General features: G+C 39.4%; 1 long non-coding RNA gene across 2 annotated transcripts; it reads left to right on the top strand.

The window, feature by feature from the left end:
• The first annotated feature begins 5,297 nt into the window (after positions 1 to 5,297).
• Positions 5,298 to 6,780, top strand: LOC145156283 (uncharacterized). 2 transcript variants are annotated; one of them, XR_013736586.1, is made up of 6 exons: positions 5,298 to 5,510; positions 5,715 to 5,811; positions 5,883 to 6,053; positions 6,177 to 6,272; positions 6,359 to 6,542; positions 6,606 to 6,780. It is a non-coding gene; the product is annotated as an uncharacterized LOC145156283 (long non-coding RNA). The 2 variants fall into 2 exon arrangements; XR_013736585.1 differs by having other exon boundaries at positions 6,359 to 6,780.
• Positions 6,781 to 17,296: the final 10,516 nt, after the last annotated feature.

The raw sequence follows: 17,296 nt of genomic DNA, 5'->3' as shown, positions 1-17,296 counted from the left end.
CGACACTACCACAAACGAAAGAATCAAATTCATATTGCTAACATAGAAGCATACAAACATCAATTTTTCATAAACGCCATTGCAAGGAGATATAAGATAAAATAAAAAAAAATTATTTATTTATAAAATTGCGGAAAAACTTTTCCTTACAATGCAATTACATATGAAAACTATGTTACATTATATTTCCTAAGCAATCTATCATAACTCCTAAATCGCAGCTCAAAAATCCGATCTGCGACCAGATTCAGCTTGATCTTCCTTTAAGCTTCCTTTCTTTTCTTTGATTCTAGAAAACATCAAGATGCGACCTTGTCACATCATGTTTTAAGAATTTCCAAATCGGAACTTAACAGAGTTAGATAGTGGACTCACCTAAAGTAGAGTTATGCACTTTGACTGTACCATCCTTATGGTCCTTTAGGTACATTTGGTAGCTTCGCAACCAATGCCCCTTCTCTTGGCTGTGAAACACGTGGACTCTTTGAGAATGGTACACGGGACAATCACAAACTTAGACTTTCTTTTTCCCTTGGAAGGAGAAATATTTTCTGGACTTCCAATGTTTACCATTGTCAATGTCCATGGAAGTATGAGAAGTAGATCTTCCAATCAAATTTGCTTTTCCAGTGCGCTAAATCATTGTCGATTCAGCTGCAACAAGCAAATAGGTAAGATCAATAAGGGTCATGTCGTGATCTCCCATATAGTAGTCCTTAAAGAACCCGCTATATGACTTACGAAGTGACTGAAGAACCCAGTCAACAACCAACTTCCTCGATACTTCGACACCCAACTCTCCCAGCCTGTCAATGTGTGACTTCATCTCCAAGACATGTGCACACACAGACCTTCCATCTTGGTGTTTACTAGCCAATAGGGTTTGAGTGACCTTGAACTTGTGGTTTAGGGAGAATAATTGGAGGAGGTGGAGGAAGTGAAGTATGATATTGTAGAATATCATCTTCACGTGGAAATCTTTTTCCAAAAGATTTGGGAAGACCATAGTTGTCTGAACTAGACATCTACATGGGAAAAATTCAAGTTTAGTTGATATAAATCCTTAATATAACACCCAAATGAAATACTAAGGCTAGGACCCAACACAATATTTTACAATTTGGAAGAGGGATGCCGTAATCCAAATCGCAAAATATTTGAAGGTAGGTAAATGACGATTTACCAATTTCCACCATGAAAAGCGAAATTGAACATTAGGTCTTAAATGGATTGAAATTCCTAGATCCTTTGAGATTCATTAAACTTTTCAATGGCATGTTTAAATCTCGATTGTGCCCTTCAAGTTTATGACTGGGATGCCGAGGATCACAAACAAAGTGTGAATAACCATGCAAATTAGCTTGGTACACCCAATGTTACATATCACCTAATCAATGTGCCGGTTAACCACACACGCTCCATTGATCTATGATTAACATCAAGCTACCCTTTGCCACGCACTGTCAGTCCCAGATTAGTGTGCCGGTTAACCACACACGCTCCACTAACGCCTTAACAAGGTGTAAAGTGCAATTTCATGGATTAGGACCATTTTCACATTTTTCCTAAAGTAACTAAGATTGGGAATTTAAGAAAAATTTAGTTACTTTATAATTGTCATTATACTTTTAATGAAAATTAATGTCCTGTCAAACCCGTTCGGCTAACGACCCTCCACCAGTCAAGGAAGCGGTGGGTGAGAGTGGACACCCATTAAACCACCATTTTATAGGCAGTAACCTTATACCCCCCTTATAGACCGGCTTTATGAATGAGACCTACTAACGGTAAGACCGACTTTTTACTTATACATATAATATATCAAATTTTTAATATTATAATAGTATAAAGGTGTATTTTAAACTTTTAAAATACTAAGTGGTTTAATCTATTAATTAAACTATACTCTTAATTTACTTAAACTTAAATCATGTCATTATGGAATTATTAATTATCTTTTAATTAAACACTTTAATTAACTATTAATAAAGTCCATAAAGATGTAATATGAATTATTCAAAACATCAAGATGCTAAAACAAAATTAAAACTATTTAATTTATTATTACGTTATGAACCCATGAGTTACACTTTTGAAAACTTTTCAAATAACTTTAATTTTAGAATTGAATATCTCATAAAAAACCTTTTCAAATTCCAAAACTTGAGGGCAAGTTTTGTAACTCTTGAAAACTTTTAGAATTCCATAAAAGAGACTTTCTAAGTTCCATAACTTGAGGGCAAGTTATGAAACTCTTCAAAGACATTTATAACAAATTTTGTTACCTTTGAAGACTCTTGGAATTCATAACTTAAAGAGTTACTGAATGAGACTTTTTACATCCATAACTTATGGAAGTTTCAAAACTCTTAAGATCATAACTTTTAAAAAAGACTTTGAGTTCCAAAATTTTATGACAGAATTTGTAACTCCTTAAAAACATTTAGATCAAACTATTAAAACAAATAAAATAATCATATCATTCTATCTTTTAATAAATTGACATAATTCAACTCTTGTAGTAAAATGACTCAAATTTTACAAATAATTAGTTTTTCATAAAATCAACTAATTATCTTAAAATTTGACAAACTTCATATTTTTTTGTTCTTTTTTTTTTCAACTATGAAAATCAAACATTTGCCTCAATATAACAGAAAACAACCCATGGCTCCGATACCACTATTGGGTTTTAGTATACTACAACATCTCGTGGTGCACATACAACCCTAAATGCTTTGGATCTATGTTTTCTCTATTATACATGCAATATTGTTTCCAACGCATTAAGCCTACAATTAGCATGCAATTGACATAAACAACATAGAAATGAGTTGTAGAATTACCTCTTTATTGTAGCTTGTAATTTTGGCCTTTAAGAACTTAGCACCAATAGTGTGAATGCCTCAAATGGAATCACAACACACCTTTGGACTAAGGATTACTTTTGAGATTGTATGGTGCACACAAACTGGTTATGGCTCTCCAAGAACACTCTAGTCTCTCTAGCACCAATTTCACCAACCAAGGGGCTTCTTATATAGTGTGGCAAGATTAGGGTTACACCATCTAAACCCTAATGTGCATGACTTTCCACATTCCTTAGGCTCCATGGGTTTTAACCCCCATGGAGTATCCATGGGTCATCACATGGATTTAGCCCAACATAAAGAACTATGGATCATAAGCCCACTTTATAATGATGAACGAGTTACACAATCAATCCCCATATATTAAATTAGTCACTTTTGATCACAAAATTAATTCCAAATTAATTCTTGATCAATTCTAATTAAATAATATGATTTCATATTAATATATTAGAACTTATAATATATTAATAAATCACAAATAACCTCATCTCAATAGTCCATCCTATCAAGTTGTCCTGGTGATATGCAACCCAAATGGACCATGCTACTCTCGGGTCAAGTACATACCAATTATAGTTATGGAATTAGACATTAATCCAACAAATATAGTGTTTAGATTGTATTTGAATCACATATGATTGACTCCATAAGTAAATAGTAAAATAAAGACTTGAAGCTACCATGCTCCGTCTTCTAGAAACTACGCGAGTACCTGTTTACTAGTATCCTAAGAATACAAGTGATTTTGAAAAAGTGTCAACATTAAAGTTGGTGAGTTCATAAGCATGTGTATTTAGAAAGTATGATCCTTGAAAACCTTGGTTTGTTCCTCCCGAAAAATCCTATATCCTCTAGAAATGAAAGTTTTGTTGTCTCACATGTGTAAAAATGTTGAATTACAGTTATGTTTGTATCCAAACCTCTCTGTATGTATGCCCTAGTTAAACATACTAACGGAAAAGTATGTTCTTTACTAGAAACTAGTATGTTGTTCTTATACTTAGTGACTTTTGTTGTACTTATATTTAATGACCTGACCCATACTTGTTTCCCCCTATAGTTACTTAGTGTATACAGGTTATACATAACCATAATCGAACAAGTAGTAGATTGTGTGAATCCGCTCTAAATCCACAACCAAACAAGGAACATGAAATGAAGTAGAAATCACTCATTCTACTACTTATCGGATCCTATATATATATATATATATATATATATATATATATATATATATATATATATATCACCATGGTGTATAAACTAAGGGATCATAGAATTTGCATTATGGGCCCATTCTGAGTGTATGTTCTTGTTACTGAAAACATAGTGTAGTGCTTATACTATAGTAATATCTGTAGTGTCTGTAGTATTGCCTGGAATCCACCAGAAGTAGTGTAAAATAGCGTACTGTAGTTTGATTAATTATCAAAAAATTTGTATGAAATCCTTTTCCCAATACGAAATTGTATTGTACTAGTAGTGTAGAGAGATTTAATATTAACATAAAATCGGTGAAGTAGTGTTAATCCCGTAAACCTTGTTTATACTATTGTGAGTTTCGTATAACCATACTAATATGACCTAGTAGCCGCTACGACGTTCTTCAGGCGTCGGTATTTATGACATTTGTCACACCCCCAGGCATGCCTGCCTAACTGTAGCTAGTAGTTTGGATGTGGGATTGTCAGTCCCGTATAGATCTATACACAAATCTCACGCTCTCCATCCGGGAGACTCTGGTTATACTTTATAGGACTTGAACCTGTACCCTGGTGGGTACCCGAAGTAGTGTCTCACAACCCTGTATTAACTGGTTATTCGTATAGTGTTATAGTGTTCTCTTGTATTAGTAATTGTTTGTATTATCCTGTAGTGATGCACTTAGTATTATAAAATAATTATAATTAAATAATTATTTTAGTAGTGTGGACTTGTAGTAGTGATCTAGAGTAGTGTTCCATAAACAATACCTATTATAGTTTAAAGGTATGTTCTGTATGCATTGAAAGTTCTTGTAGCTAAACAGTTTGTATAATTCTATGAAACGATAAGAAAGCTACCCTTTTGCTCGACATGTTACGAAAGGGTTAAAAATTTATTTAAATAAAATTTGTATTCACACACACACACACACGCACACACACACACACACACACACACATATATATATATATATATATATATATATATATATATATATATATATATCTTTACTATTATATAAAGCATATTCAACATTTCTTGAATTTTAAGAGGTACACAACCCAATACATCATATACAATCATGTTATGCTTCTTATTCACTACACATGTAACGTAGCCATTTAATTACATTAACTAAAATAACATAATGTGAGAAACAATAATATCATTTCCCTATTTCTATACACAGTAAACCCTAATCGGGTGCGCCTCTTTTCTCCCATACCACCATCGCACAACTAGAGACGCAACATCCACTCTCCAACCTCACAACACCCTCCGTCCCCACCATCTCTTTTCCCTCACACTAATTTTCCGGTGATGAACCCTCGCTGCTGCCCCCACCTACGTCACCATCCGTTGGCTAAGCGTCGACGGGCACCCTGCCCGGAGAAGAATTTTGTGACTGCGTTGATGGTGCCGATGAACCAGGTATTGTTCCAAACCTAACTGACCCCCATCCTTCACTTTGACTTTAATCGTCGATCAAGTGCTTTTCCACTCAAACTGTTTTCAAATTCAATGATTCCAAGAATATATTGTTGATTACGTTAACTTCAAAACAAATTCCCCAAATACAATACTGTTGAATTTGTTTTCTTATAAAATAGATGATTAACAATTTGATATTTTCAGGAAGTATTCACCCGTGTTGATTACATCTCTGCTGTTTCGAAGAAGCCAAGTTGTCAAGATGAATGCTTTAAGTCTCTTCAAGTATTATGTCAAAGTGGTATATAGTTTATGAAGACATAGGCATTATAATTAATATAGAAATTACTCTGATTATGATTTTGTTTTCAGGCATTACTTTCATGTCCAACAAGCTCAATCTCTACTGAGAAACCTGCTCATGATATTTTAGAAGTTCAAAAAACATTTCCAATACCCATTGACATGGAGAGTTCCTAATAAAACATATGAAGTTGCATCCTATTTCATTGTTCACCATGAACGGAACATTCTTATCGACAAGTCTTCTAACCATTAGCTTCTTATAATTCATAGCATGTTTGGGCCCTTGTTTATAATGTAAAGAATCTTGAAGCTAGAATCGAATAAGCTTCAATTCCAATTCTAAAGCTCTATGATCTGTAGGAACATCTGCTTGCCCGACTGCCAAATTCTATTGCAGGAATTTAGGAAGCACACTTAAATTTTTATTCACTTCTCATGTAAATGGCCAAATTTGTGGTATGCTTCATTGGTTTATTTTCCAATTTTCACTTTTCTTTCAAACATCTTCATTTTAAAAGAACTTTTTATATCTTTTTTCCCAGATTGTTTGTGACGGAAGCTACGAATATGATGACATCATCATTTGTACTAATACATGTATCATGGGTGGACATTCCGAATACAAGACAATAAATTACAATTCCAGAATTACTAAATTTATTTGTGTTAGCACTAAACAGAATAAAGCTAGCGTTAACGGAGAGGACACCTTCCAAAAAATCAGAGGTAAAGTAAATATTTACCATTTTTTCTCATTATCAAATCATTTACTAAAATTAGCAATTGCAGGTTTGAAGGCGATGAATTGATTCAAAATTTGGGTAAGTTTTGATAACTTAGTATTTTTTAGGTTATTTTAGATATGATTATGCTCGATCACTCAATTTTGATTTGTATAATATTCTCACATCCTATAATAATTTTAGAAAATCCTTAATTTGCATAATATTCTCACCTTCCATAATAATATTGTTTCCTATATATACAATTCTCTCATCACTTATTCCCATATATATATATATATATATATATATATATATATATATATATATATATATATATATATATATATATATATATATATATCACTTATAGTTCCCACTAAAGTCAAGAAAAGAAAGAACATTCCACGGAGAGGCAAAAAACAGGAGGCAAATATTATTCTGTTAGACGGCTCAAGGTTCTTCTTCTTTATCTAATTTTTCTTCTTGTGTTTCATGTGGCTTTGAATTACAAGTTAAAATATATCATGTTAATTAGTTATTCTTAGTTTGATTTTATTTAACTGAAACATTATTATAATACGACACCAGGTTCTTCTAACTTCTTTTTACTTCTTCTGTCTCAACTAATAACATTTATTGGGTATGAAATATAAGGTTATGTCTACTAAGCGAAATCTGTAAATAAATATATGGTTCTGTCTAAAATTATTTGCATGTTAGGTACTTAACAAGTAATGTAAATAACATGTTTTAAGAAATTACGTTTGTATGCTATTCGGATTGGGTGTATAAACCCTTGATAATAGGTACACATTCAACTCTAATCACACGTTTCTAATAATATTCAAATCCATGACTTTCTCTAAATTCTTCAATTTGGGTTGGTTAATTTATGGGTTATATTTGTTAGAGGTTATATTATGTGTTACATTTTTTTTATTTTTAATACAAAACAACAATGTATGTATATTTCTTAAATATATGTTAAGCTATTCGTCGAAATAAAACAAAACGTTGCCCGCCGCATTGCCTTCAACTTAAAATTGTCATCAAGGTTTAATGCCACTTTTTCTAAGTCTTATATACTACTTATCAATCATTACCTTCTGCTTAAAATTAAGTCGTCCAAGTTTCATTGCCCAAAATACAATAGAAGATGCATGAATGAATCCACTTTAAAAGGTCAAAGATATGGATTTAAGGTTAGGGTCAAATGACTTTTGAAGAAATCCCGATTGCAGTAGTATGTGTGCAGAGTCCCTAAAACTGTAAGTCATGGTGTACACAAATAGTTATGTTAAACACACATTATAATATTAAATCGTGACCAAAATTACTTATGGTCACAACTTTCTCTTTTACCATGTGGTTAACAAATTCTACCATTTGTTCACACGAAACATATTTATGTGACCATGCATTATCTTTTTGCAATGGTTTATTGATGCGATAAAATTCACCTTACTATTTAATCATATAAATTTAGACTTACTGTTGTCCATTGGTCACATAAATGGATTTTTATTATATATATATATATATATATATATATATATATATATATATATATATATATATATATGGTTATTGACTCAGTCAAGCCAATAACCGTGTCAAGATAAATCTAGATACCAATCACAAAACAATTACAAATGATGAATTTTAGTCATCTTAACCAAAAAACACAACATATTTTTAACATGTTTCCTTTGTATTGATAGGTTACAACTATTACTTGCCGCAAAACTGACCGATAACAACATATATGCATTGTGTTGCTTGAAATATAACATGGTTCAAAATAAAACTAATTATCGATACAAAAGTGTTAGTAAAGCCTGAGGAACAACTCAACGACACTGAAAAATCTATACATCAAATGTGGTGTATAAACAAGTATTACACATTTAGTAATGCACAAGTAATCATGTGTTCACGTACATTATAAAGAATCCTAACTTTTTATTTTTAATTCTTATTGATTTCGTTTTTGCTAGCATGACTTTAATTGATAATTGTTTATATGTAGTAAACCGTTTGCGCAAAAGAACTAATTGATTGTAGAAATTAATTTCTGAAAAAACTATTTGAACCCGTCGCTTGGCGCGGGTAAACGACTAGTCTATATATATATATATATATATATATATATATATATATATATATATATATATATATATATATATATATATATATATATATATATATATATATATATATATATATATATATAACCATGTGTAACATCCAGATTTCCAGGTATCTTATTTGTTATTTATTTATTTAATTATCTCTTGAGCTACTCGACGAGTCGGTGCTCCAACTCGTCGAGTAGAGCCGCGATGTGTCATGTGGGTTAAATGACCTACTCGACGAGTCGAGGAGCCGACTCGCCGAGTAGGCGCTGGAATGAGAAACCCTAAATCCCCGGGTTTGGGGCCTATTTAAAGGCACTTATAGCCTCATTTGCGGCTACACTTCCTTGAGAGCAAACCCTAAATGATCTTTGAGCTGTGAGAGAGAGTGCCTTGTTAATTGTGAGTGTTTGGTGCATCTTGTGAAGAGGAGAGAAGAATTCCAAGCCAAGGGACAAGAAGGTGCTGCTAGACCTGAGATTGTTTCACTTCAGAGCTCCTGGGAAAGGTATAAAGCTTTTACCTTTCTCATTATTTTGTATAGATCTCATGATTTTGTGAATCTAGGGTTTTTCCAGCCAAATATGAGAACCTTGAGTGTTTTATGTTCATTGAGAGGGTTGGACTTCAGATCTGGACCATATGAGGTCCCTAGATTCCAAAAGTCCCTGCTTTATCCAACCATAATAGTGATCTTGAGTGAAAAACCCTTTTTGAGGTGTGTTTTGGCATTTTAAGCTCAAAATGCCATGCATGAACGTAAAGTATGTGACTTTACGTGATGGCTGAGTCTGAGGAGTGTAGATCTAGAGTTTGGGAAGGTTCTCAGCCTTGAAATCGAATGAATGAGATACGAGTCTGAATGGACTCGCCGAGTCAAGGAGCCGACTCGACGAGTCGGATGGGGTTGTCCCGGTGGTTATGATCGCGCAGCAACTCAGTGAGTTGACGGGTCAACTCGGCGAGTTGAGCCAGACTTCTAAGTGATTTTGTGGATGACGAGCAGACTCGTTGAGTCCCATAAGTGCACTCGACGAGTAGGGTCAACATGGACTGTTGACTCGAGTTCGACTTTTGTTGACTTAGGGTTTGGTCAACCTTGCCTTGGGAAAACATGGAGGGGTAAAATAGTATTTTTCCTACTTCAAGAGAGAGAGAGAGAGAGAGAGAGAGAGAGAGATAACTTAGTAAATGTGTTATTTAAAGAGTTAATTAGATGTAATTATCTTATGTGGTTAGGAGGAGGCTAAATTTGGGTGATTTGTATGCGTGAGTATTCATTCACTAGCTTACTTACGAGGTGAGTCTTCTCACTATACTTACCAAGAGTGGTATCTTTATGTGATTGAGCTGTTCTATGTGCTTAATTGTATATTGTAATATTCTGCATTTTGTCTTTGTGATCTATGCTGAATATTGTTGCTATGAGTTACCGAGTTGGGACCGGAGGGTTCCACTGAGACACATTGACCGGAGGGTCTTATGGAGTCATGGCCTAAAGTGGCTAATGAGCTGTGTATGGTATTTTGGGGAACTCACTAAGCTTTGTGCTTACCGTGTTATGTGTTATGTGTTTCAGGTACTTCCGAGGATCGTGGGAAGGCACCGGCGTGATTATACACACACACCAGATATTGTTTTATGATTTAGAGGATCCTGGAGTTTTATATACTGTTTTCTTTTGAACATGAGTTTTGGTGAATTGACATTGTGGCATTTTATGGTTTATTTATTAAAATCAATGTGTTTTGAAATTTAAAAAATTGTTTAAGATTTCACGTCGTTACAAGTTGGTATCAGAGCCTTGGTTTGAGGGATTCAGACGCACCTCCTGGTGTGTTTGAACTCAAACTGAGGATTTGAGAAGAATTTTCAAAATAACAGAATTTTTCCAAAAACGAGAACGAGTTTTAAGAGGAAACAAGTTGAAGCGGTGTGTACAATCAGCTAGAGCCCGAACGGTGATTTCCCAAAATTCCCTTACTTTTGTGTTACGTGATATTTATGAAATATTTTACTAAAGTTGCATGCTAGAGAGTAGGCTAGGTATTTCATATCCTATGGCTAGAGTTGCCTGATTGGTGATGCCTTAGCCTAAGGGATGTTTTGATCAAGTGTTATCTGTTATTTGTTTGAGTATGTGCTGAGTTCCGAGTCAGGAGATAATCTAGGAAGAGATACTTAGATGAGCTTAATAGGGGTCTACTAAGAGACTAGCCTGTGATTCGTGAGATATAGAGTATTTTGTGATTTAGAATCCTAGGAGGAGGACTTGGGGTGACTACAGATGGGGTATGGAAGGTAGTATTGGGCCCGTACTACTGAAAGCTCCCGGTCTGCAGGCAATCCAAGTAAGAATCCTTACGATGCTAAGTAACAAGTAGGGATGAGTAGTCGAGTGTGAGTATGCTCGAGCGGGTCTCTGATGATTTTGTATTGTGTTTCAGAGACATCATGGTGGGTACGCGCCACAACCCCGAGAGCAGTGGATTGAGCGATGATGAGATTCGCAGGATGATTCATGACGAGGTGGTTGCAGCCATCTGAGAAGCTATTCCGGAGATGTTTGGGTCTATAAAGACCACCTTGTTCGAGACGTTTGATGAGCGATATGCTGCTGTTACCGAGGCGGCGGCTGCTGCAGCCACCGCAGCTGTCGCTGTTGCCAGACCGCAGGGAGGTGACTCGTTGCTGTACCGGGAGTTCAGCAACACGAAGCCACCAGAGTTTGAAGGGACACAGGATCCGATTGTTGCGATGAGATGGATCTCTGATGTTGAGGGATGTTTCTACACTTGCTCATGCCCAGAGCATTTGAGGGTGTGGTTCACGCTAAACCAGCTTCGCTTGGGAGCGAAGGACTGGTGGAAGTTTGTGACGGCTAGTTTCACCCCTGCAGAGCATGCCGCGGTGACTTGGGAGAGATTTGTTGCGATGTTCCGAGATGAGTATGTTCCCCCTATGGAGAGGCAACGGTTGGCCCAGGAGTTTCTGTCTCTTAGACAGAAGACAGAGTCAGTGACTGTGATTACGCAGATGTTTCACGAGAGGGCATTGTTTTGCCCTGAGCATGTGGCGACCGAGCAGGCTCACATGAGTCGGTACTTGAGCATTCTGAGGAGGGATATTCGAGAGTTCGTGGAGAACTCGTCTTACCGTACACTTGCTGAGCTCCAGGCGAATGCCAGGAGGAGGGAGATCGAGCTGGAGACTCAGGCGAGGGAGGACGCGGAGTCTCAGGGGAGAGACCGGCGGCCGACACCGTCGCAGCCGGCAGCCAAGCGGGCAAAACCAGCTGATCCGAGATCAGGAGGCCAGAAGGGTCGCACTTGTGGCAAGTGCAGCAAGAGTCACGCGGGATCTTGTCGGGCGGGGATTTGCTACCAATGTGGCAAGGAGGGGCATATGGCGAAGGATTTCCCCAAGGGTTTTGCAGTCTGTTTCCACTGCAATCAGACCGGCCATCGGAAGGCCGAGTGCCCCCAGCTTGTTCAGGGATCAGCCCAGGGTTCCGCTCCTGCTGCATTGCGTATTACTGATGCTAGGCCGGTGAAGGCCGAGGTTCCGAAGGCTCATGGGAGAGCTTTCCAGCTGACAGCGGGGGAGGTCCGTGCAACACCTGATGTCGTGTCTGGTATGTATTTCTCTATTATTCATTTATGTATTCTGAGCTTCTCTTTTTGATTAACCTGTTCTATATTTAGGTACATTTCTTGTGAGTTCTGTACCTGCTTTAGTGTTATTTGACTCGGGTGCGAGTCGTTCCTTCGTGTCTATAGCCTTTAGTTGTCACATTGGCAACCGGCGTGAGGCGTTGAGTCGACCTCTGAGGGTTTCTATAGCAGATGAGCATGCAGTTTTTGCTACCGAGGTATTCCGAGGATGCGTGCTGGAGATTTTTGGCGTAGAGTGTCCGATTGACCTGGTACCGATCGCGATGGGTGATGTCTTTTTCATCGTGGGCATGGATTGGTTGAGCCGTTTTGGAGCGGTGATCGACTGCGAGCGCCAGTTGGTGACTATTCGAGACCCTAGTGGGGGAGTACTTAAAGTGTATGGCGAGGGTACCAGATCTGGGTCAGCTTTCTGCTCTGCCGCCAGGGCAAGGAAAAATTTACAGCAAGGTTGTATGGGATTCTTGGCGTATGTGATGGATTCATGGACTGTGTCAGGGAGGCCGAGTTCTATCTCCGAGGTTCTGATAGTATGCGAGTTCCCTGATGTTTTCCCCGAGGAGTTACCGGGTGTGCTTCCCGAGAGGCAAGTGGAGTTCCGGATTGATTTGGTTTCGGGAGCGGTGCCTATCGCCAAGGCACCTTATCGCCTTGCACCGCCAGAGATGCAGGAGTTATCCTCATAGCTTCAGGAGCTACTGGGGAATGGATTTATTCGACCGAGTAGCTCGCCATGGGGAGCGTCGATCCTCTTTGTCAAGAAAAAGGATGGTTCACACCGGATGTGCATTGATTACCGGGAGTTGAACAAGCTGACAGTCAAGAACCGTTATCCTCTTCCGAGGATCAACTATCTGTTCGATCAATTTTAGGGTGCGTCTTGGTTTTCCAAGATCGATTTGAGGTACGGATACCATCAGATGAGAGTTCGTGAGGAGGATATTTAGAAGACGGCCTTTAGGACTCGTTATGGGCATTACGAGTTCGTGGTGATGCCTTTTGGACTCACCAACGCACCGGAAGCGTTCATGGACCTCATGAACCGAGTGTGCAAGCCTATGTTGGATCGATCGGTGATCATGTTCATCGACGATATCTTGGTGTATTCCAGATCCCGAGAGCAGCATGAGGAGCATTTGAGAGAGATTCTTGGAGTATTGAGATCGGAGAGGCCTTATGCAAAATTCTCCAAGTGTGATTTCTTGCTACGAGAGGTCCAGTTTCTGGGACATCTCGTCAATCAGAGCGGGATATTGGTCAATCCAGCCAAAATTGAGACAGTTATGCGATGAGGGGTGCCGAGATCCCCATCCGAGATCCAGAGCTTTCTGGGATTGGCCGGCTACTATCGGAGATTTATCCGGGATTTCTCCAAGATTGCGGTTCCTCTCGCCACGTTGACCCGAAAGGGCGTTACTTTTGTTTGGGGACCTGAGCAGCAGGCATCTTTGGGGACCCTTCGCCAGAGATTGTGCGAAGCTCCAGTGTTAGCCCTTCCGGAGGGGGTAGAGGACTTTGTAGTCTATTGTGACGCGTCTATCTCAGGGATGGGTGCGATGTTAATGCAGAGGGGTCACATGATTGCATATGCGTCGAGGCAGCTGAAGCCTCACGAGACAAGGTATCCCACACATGATTTGGAGTTAGGGGCGGTGGTGTTTTCCCTCAAGATTTGTCACCACTATCTTTATGGTGTTAGGTGTACCATCTACACGGACCACAAGAGCCTGAAGTATCTCATGGATCAGCCCAACCTAAATATGAGACATAGGAGGTGGTTGTATGTGGTGAAAGATTATGACTGCGAGATCTTGTATCATCCGGGCAAGGCTAATGTGGTAGCCGATGCCCTAAGCCGTAGAGCAGAGAGAGCTCCGATCCAAGATGTGTGCATGAGGATGATAGTGATGACTCCAGTCTTAGATACCATTCGAGAGGCCCAGGTAGAGGCCATGAGACCGGAGAATCACAAGAGGGAACAGGTGATTGGGAAAGTGTCCGAGTTTTTGCCTGATAGTCGAGGGCTTATGACTTTACGGGGGCGGATTTGGGTGCCCTACACTGGCGAAGCTCGCCGTATTTTGATGGAGGAGGCGCATAGATCGATATTCTCGATCCATCGTGGAGCCACAAAGATGTACTTGGATCTGAAGAGAGATTATTGGTGGCCCTGTATGAAGAGGGACGTGGCTTGGGTAGTTGAGAGGTGCTTGACCTGTCGTCAAGTTAAGGCCGAGCACCAGCGTCCTCATGGTCCATTGCAACATCTGGAGATTCCCCAGTGGAAGTGGCAACAAATTTCCATGGACTTTATTACCAAGTTGTCGAGGACTGCGCGTGGAGTTGACGCAATTTGGGTGATTGTGGACCGGCTGACAAAGAGCGCTCATTTCCTCGCCATTAGCGAGAGCTCTTCTGCAGAGAGATTGGCCAAGATTTATGTGAGGGAGGTGGTAGCTCGGCATGGAGTGCCGACCTTGATAGTGTCAGATCGAGACATGCGTTTCACTTCCAGATTCTGGAAGAAATTTCATGAGGAGTTGGGTACCCAGTTACACTTCACTACCGCGTACCATCCGCAGACAGACAGATAGAGCGAGCGGACGATTCAGACGCTTGAGGACATGCTGCGTGCATGTGTCATGGATTTCGGGGGGAGTTGGGACACTTATTTACCTTTGGCTAAGTTTTCTTACAAAAACAACTATCATTTGAGTATTGGTATGCCTCCCTTTGAGCTTCTTTATGGGAGAAAGTGTCGGACTCCCATTTGTTGGGGAGAAGTGGGGCAGCGAGTGATGGGTGGCACTAAGATAGTGCTGAAGACGACTGAGCAGATACAGCAGGTCAGACAGAGGTTACTGACAGCCCAGAGTCGCCAGAAGAGTTATGCAGATAGGCGACGATCCGAGCTGGAGTTCCAGGTCGGAGATCTTGTACTCCTGATGGTATCTCCTTGGAAAGGGGTGATCCGATTTAGGAAACGGGGCAAGCTTGGGCCCCGATACATCAGTCCTTTCAGGGTGACCTCCAGGGTGGGTAGGGAAGCGTACTGTTTGGAGCTACCATCGGAGTTGATTCAGATCCATAACACCTTCCATGTGTCGCAGCTGAGGAAGTGTGTAGCCGATAAGATGGCAGTGGTACCACTAGAGGACGTTCAGGTGGATGCAAGCCTGAATTACATTGAGAGACCGATTGCGATCACAGATCGAAAGGTGAAGGTTCTGAGGAACAAAGAGGTACCACTGGTTCAGGTTCAGTGGCAACATCGGAGAGGGTCCGAGTTGACGTGGGAGCCGGAGTCCGAGATGCGAGAACAGTATCCAGAGTTATTTTCAGACCATGACTTCGGGGGCGAAGTCTAATTCTAGTGGGGGATAATTGTAACATCCGAATTTCCAGGTATCTTATTTGTTATGTATTTATTTAATTATCTCTTGAGCTACTCAACGAGTCGGTGCTCCAACTCGTCGAGTAGAGCTGCGATGTGCCACGTGGGTTAAATGACCTACTCGACGAGTCGAGGAGCCGACTCGCCGAGTAGGCGCTGGAATGAGAAACCCTAAATCCCCGGGTTTGGGGCCTATTTAAAGGCACTTATAGCCTTATTTGTGGCTACACTTCCTTGAGAGCAAACCCTAAACGATCTTTGAGTTGTGAGAGAGAATGCCTTGCTAATTGTGAGTGTTTGGTGCATCTTGTGAAGAGGAGAGAAGAATTCCAAGCCATGGGACAAGAAGATGCTGCTAGACCTGAGATTGTTTAACTTCAGAGCTTTTGGGAAAGGTATAAAGCTTTCACCTTTCTCATTATTTTGTATAGATCTCATGATTTTGTGAATCTAGGGTTTTTCCACCCAAATATGTGGACCTTGAGTGTTTTATGTTCATTGAGAGGGTTGGACATCAGATCTGGACCATGTGAGGTCCCTAGATTCCAAAAGTCCCTGCTTTATCCAACCATAATATTAATCTTGAGTGAAAAACCCTTTTTGAGGTGTGTTTTTGCATTTTAAGCTCAAAGTGCCATGCATGAACGTAAAGTATGTGACTTTACGTGATGGATGAGTCTTAGGAGTGTAGATCTAGAGTTTGGGAAGGTTCTCAGCCTTGAAATTGACTGAATGAGATATGAGTCTGAATGGACTCGCCGAGTCAAGGAGCCGACTCGACGAGTCGGATGGGGTTGTCCCGGTGGTTATGATTGCGCAGCAACTCGGCGAGTTGAGCCAGACTTCTAAGTGATTCTGTAGATGACGAGCAGACTCGTCGAGTCCCATAAGTGCACTCGACGAGTAGGGTCAACATGGACTGTTGACTTGATTTCGACTTCTTTTGACTTAGGGTTTGGTCAACCTTGCCTTGGGAAAACATGGAGGGGGTAAAATGGTCTTTTTCCTACTTCAAGAGAGAGAGAGAGAGAGAGATAACTTAGTAAATGTGTGATTTAATGAGTTAATTAGATATAATTATCTTATGTGGTTAGGAGGAGGCTAAATTTGGGTGATTCGTGTGCGCGAGTGTTCATTCACTAGCTTACTTACGAGGCAAGTCTTCTCACTATACTTACCAAGAGTGGTATCTTTACGTGATTGAGTTGTTCTATGTGCTTAACTGTGTATTGTAATATTCTGCATTTTGTCTTTGTGATTTATGCTGAATATTGTTGCTATGAGTTACTGAGTTGGGACCGGAGGGTTCCACTGAGACACATTGACCGGAGGGTCTTATGGAGTCATGGCCTAGAGTGGCTAATGAGATGTGCATGGTATTTTGGGGAACTCACTAAGCTTTGTGCTTACCGTGTTATGTGTTATGTGTTTCAGGTACTTCCCAGGATCGCGGGAAGGCACCGGCGTGATTGTACACACACACACACACCAGAGATTGTTTTATGATTTAGAGGATCCTGGAGTTTTATATACTGTTTTCTTTTGAACATGA

Source organism: Lactuca virosa, chromosome 2, assembly GCF_052849685.1.
Source record: "Lactuca virosa cultivar CGN04683 chromosome 2, Lactuca_virosa_CGN04683_v6, whole genome shotgun sequence".
Lineage (NCBI taxonomy): Eukaryota > Viridiplantae > Streptophyta > Magnoliopsida > Asterales > Asteraceae > Lactuca > Lactuca virosa.
This window is presented reverse-complemented; position numbering and strand designations above follow the sequence as displayed.